Source organism: Phaseolus vulgaris, chromosome 1 (genome assembly GCF_051622355.1).
Source record: "Phaseolus vulgaris cultivar YP4 chromosome 1, ASM5162235v1, whole genome shotgun sequence".
NCBI classification, from domain to species: Eukaryota; Viridiplantae; Streptophyta; class Magnoliopsida; order Fabales; family Fabaceae; genus Phaseolus; species Phaseolus vulgaris.
In genome coordinates, this window is record NC_143498.1 from 41,796,921 (window position 1) to 41,801,608 (window position 4,688).

Below are 4,688 nucleotides of genomic sequence, written 5' to 3' on the forward strand. Positions count from 1 at the left end.
GCAAGTCGTGCCTAATTGGGACGACTTCATATGCAGAAGTCGTCTCAATTAGGCACGATTTCTGTCATGTCATACTAAAGTCGTGTCAACTTGGTACGACTTCTGTCCTGTCATACTGAAGTCGTGCCAACTTGGCACGACTTCTGCCCTGTCATTACTGAAGTCGTGCCAACTTGGCACGACTCTGCCACGTCATAATTTTTTTTTTATTGTTTATATATTGGGTAGTAAGTTATATAATGTTAACAATTAATTTCTTCTCATCATTACGTGTTCTGTAAAATCATTACTTCTCAAGCTATTTATTTTGCAAATTCATAACAATAATTCTCTATTTATTTTCCAAATATAATAATTTTTCATTTATCTATTTATTTCCAAATTCAATAACAATTTTCTTTATTTTATAATTAATCAAATAATCAAGTTATTGTATTACATTACCGTCAAACATGATCCATACTCGATTATCCAATTTTTTGTTTCTTAAAAATAACACTCTTAGAAAATTATGTATCAAATTAATTTTTAACATTACATAACTTACTATCCAATATATAAACAATAAAATTAAAAATAAAATAATATATATATATATATGATGTGGCAGAAGTCGTGCCAACTTGACACGACTTCTGTATGACAAAGCAGAAGTCGTGCCAAGTTGGCACGACTTCAATATGACGGAGCAAAAGTCGTGCCAAGTTGGCACGACTTCAGTATGACATGACAGAAGTCGTGCCTAATTGGAACGATTTCTGTATATGAAGTCGTGCCGAATTGGCACGACTTGCCTAAATTTGTAAATTTTTTTAAACGGACCCCATTTTGGTAAAAAAAAAAAAAACCCATTATGGTCAAAAAACCGAAGAAGTCAATCTGATATTTCTTATACAGGAAATAATAAATTTCTTTAGAAATAATGAGAAAAGTTAGATCTAGCTCTTTTAAGTGTTTATTTTGTTACTCAGTACATAGCAAAGGTTTGTATAAGTGTAACGAAATCTTAATTCTAATTGAATAATAACATAAGTTTGGAATAAACCTTGCATGCGTTCATTTTGCAAAGCATAGACAGAGTCTGCAAAATTTTTTTTTTATCAGCAATAAAATAAATTAAATTAAGTGGGATACTTCAGGGTATCCCAACCCGTATACATCAACCATATAAATAGTTCTCCATAGGACATGGAGATAGCAACCAAAAATTGGCTTAACTTACATAAAATACCCAAACTAATGAACAACATCACTTAGTGGACATCTAAACCCAACAACCCACTCCCTTAATAAGAGAGCAATTAGCACACAAAAGGTGCATCAATCATGACAATACCACCAAAGAGATGTGGAAGGACCAGAAGACAATAACCGTACCCTGAATTCTTTTCTTCATCTTTATAATAACAGCAACCTGCCATCCCCTTACCATCATCCTTTTGTTCATTCATTTCACGTTAAAAACCGTGACAGCTTTGTATTTATGCCTCCAAACTTCACTCTTATTCCACTATTATACAAGACATACATATGACTCCAACACCTCCACACCGACTCCATCCAGCACCTGCACCTACATCTTTTCCGTTTCCAACAACAAGCACACCAAATCCTTATGTAAGCAACTGTTCACATCAAAACCAACCTACAACCTTACGATTGCAGTTGCAGCCTCAAGCACATACCATGGCTGAAGCACCACAAAGATACTAAAACTGGATTCAGGAATCTCAACTGCAACCTCCACACTCTAGAATGAATATGAGAATTGGGCTCTTAGTGCAACGCCAGTTCCAAAATCCGACCTTGATAAGTGCACCTCCCAAGTAGAGTAGGCTTGTCAATACTCACCCAACCCAGTACAACCCAGCTTTAGAAATCTGCAAAAGGACTCCCTTGGCAGCACCAAAAATGCACCTAAATTCGAATCCTAGGCACCATTCAGCAGCATCATTGAGGCCCTTTAACTTCTGATTGTCCACATAATCTTAAAACTTAGTCTTCATAAACTATTTTTATAACCTCTATTTAATACAACTTACAAGCACCAAACCTTTAGTTCCTCCAGCACATCAACACCTTATCTTCCTTGGGTCACCACGGCTTCCAGCAGAGACACAAACTTTCTACACCATAAAACTAATTGCTAGAGTCCTAGAACTTGATATTAACCAACCAGATCAAGCATCATCACCAAGACAAAAACCAGAATTTTATCCAGCCTCTCAATCTGACAAAGGGTAACCAGCGAATCAGCTCCATCACAACCAACACACCATTAGTGTCCGCGCCAGCAGATCAACAAACCAATAGCACCAGCAACCACCAAGTCAGCCAACAACTCCTGCCAGAGCCAGTGAACCAGTTCAGCAGCACCTTTTAGTGATAAGTGGTTCATCAATCAACATGCACCAGCCACTACAACATTTCGGACTACCTGGTTTAACTCCATCTCCCGCAGCACCTGTGAAATTTATGATGGTGAATACTACAGATAAACAAGAATGAGCCAAAATGTGAATTTTCAATTTGAAGTTTTTCCTTTCTGACCCAATCTTGATTTTGTCTGATCACTGTCACAGGGGAGGAAAAGGATTAAGCCTAGGAACAGGAACACAAACCAATGGATGAGCCCTTGAAAGAGTTATCCCAGGTTTCTCTTCCATGTCAACAGTCTCATTGCCTCCTTTAACTTTCCATTCAAAGCACTGAATCATAGCAGCAAGATTGGTCTGTACAACCTGCAAAGCCAGTGAGGTTCCAGGACAACCTCTTCTTCCACTCCCAAATGGAATCAGATGAAAATATTGTCCCCTCACATCTAACTGGCTCTTACCATTTTCCTCTTCACTAAGAAACCTCTCTGGTCTAAACTCAAGTGGGTTCTCCCAGTGTTTGGGATCCCTACCAATAGCCCACACATTAACAAACAACTGAGTCTTGGGTGGAATCTCATAGCCCCAGATAGTGCAGCTTTCAGACGATTCTCTGACAATTAATGGACCTGTGGGGTGAATCCTCAGGGTTTCTTTGACTATAGCTTGTAGGTAAGAAAGGTTGACAAGGTCTGACTCTTCTACTAATCTACCACTTCCAATCACAGCATCAATCTCCTCCCTTGCTCTCTCCATCACATCTGGGTGGTTAATCAACTCAGCCAAAGCCCATACGATTGTCGAGGCTGCAGTGTCTGTTCCTGCCATGAACACGTCCTTCAAAATTTAGAACTATACCATCAGTTTTTCATGTTCGACAAATTCTGGATCCAACACAAAAACTACTTAAAATTGTCAGTTAAAATCAGTTCTGAACCTAAAATCAATTATTTAATGTAAAAACACACATGTAAACATTTATCTTACATCAATTAACTGATATTTTAACATAATTCTGGATCATCTAACGTCAATCAAAGCATACAACGGGTCGTGAGTCCCTTATTTGCATCATAGCAATACGGTAGAGTAGAAGTCATTAAAATCTTGTGACAGAAAGTGACTTACCAAGATGAAGGCCTTTATGTTCTCTTTTGTCAATTTTATGTCAGAGTTCTCATTTTCATGTATGTCCAATAATACATCAAGTAGATCCTTGATTTGACCATCTCCTCCATTTCCCACTTCCTTTCTCTTCTTCCTTTCCTCTTGATGCTCCTTGATCGCCCTCTCCATCATGGTGTCAAACCTGTCTCGAATTTCCTTGAGTCTTTTCCCGAACCCCTGGACATCCCAGTTCTTAAAGAAGCAAACGAAATCTGACACATTAAACTTCCCAATGAGAAGAACTGTGTCTTGCACCAACTTCCTCACCTCTTCAGCTTCACTGTCATCTTCAGAACATGTTTGGCTCATAATCATCCTCGACACAACGTTATTCGAGAGCGTCAAAAGTTCTCTCCCAACATCAATAGCCCCGCCTTCCCTTTCTTGAGAACAAGCCTAAGAAACCTTAACGTCTCTTCCCTTTCCGACATGCATATTTTCTTCATGAATTTCCAATAAGGTCCATACGGCGCTAAAGTGAAGTTCTGGGAGCCATATGTTAGAAAATCAGCTGCAGAACTTTGCGGGCGGTTGGAGAAACTGGTTTAGTGAGTTTTGAGGAATTCTCTAGCAGCTTCGGGTGTGGAAGCATTGACAGAAGGCACAGAGCCAAGGAAAAGATGCATTATGGGTCCATAGCGAGTAGAGAGCTTGTGAAGAGCCTGGTGAGGTATTGGAGAAAGAAGGTGGAGATGTCCAATGATGGGTAAGGCTTGTGGACTTGGTGGTCTATTACTCTTGTTTCGTTTTCTGCTAAGTATGGCTCGAACCACGATTGTGGAGACTAAACATGTGATGAACAGCAGGATATAGTCTTGGTAATAATCAGCCATATTTGATTAAATGTTTGGCAAGTGAATGAAAATATGTTGGTTGGCAACGTATATAAGGAAAAGATTTCTAGTTAATGTTTGCTAAATTTCTAGTTCATGTTTGCTACTCTTGTCTATTTTAATCCTTTTTAATTTATTTTTTAATTAAAAATATTATTATAATGTGGTGTCAAGCATATATTTTTATTGTATTATTTTTATTGTATTTAGTATCAAAGAAAACATTTCCATTAGCATTTCTAAGTCAAAGTTGACAATGGTGTAAGCATCATTAATTAAATTCATTAATTTTTCATTTTTTTAATTAAAGTTG

At 37.9% G+C, this 4,688-nt stretch overlaps 1 pseudogene across 1 annotated transcript; it reads right to left on the minus strand.

Annotated features, from left to right (window-relative positions):
• Positions 1-1,164: 1,164 nt before the first annotated feature.
• On the minus strand, positions 1,165-4,411 carry LOC137814102 (cytochrome P450 93A3-like; annotated as a pseudogene). Its single transcript, XR_016521187.1, has 2 exons — positions 3,504-4,411; positions 1,165-3,212 (listed from the first exon to the last, which is right to left on the minus strand). The product of XR_016521187.1 is annotated as a cytochrome P450 93A3-like (transcript).
• Between the last annotated feature and the right edge of the window lie 277 nt (positions 4,412-4,688).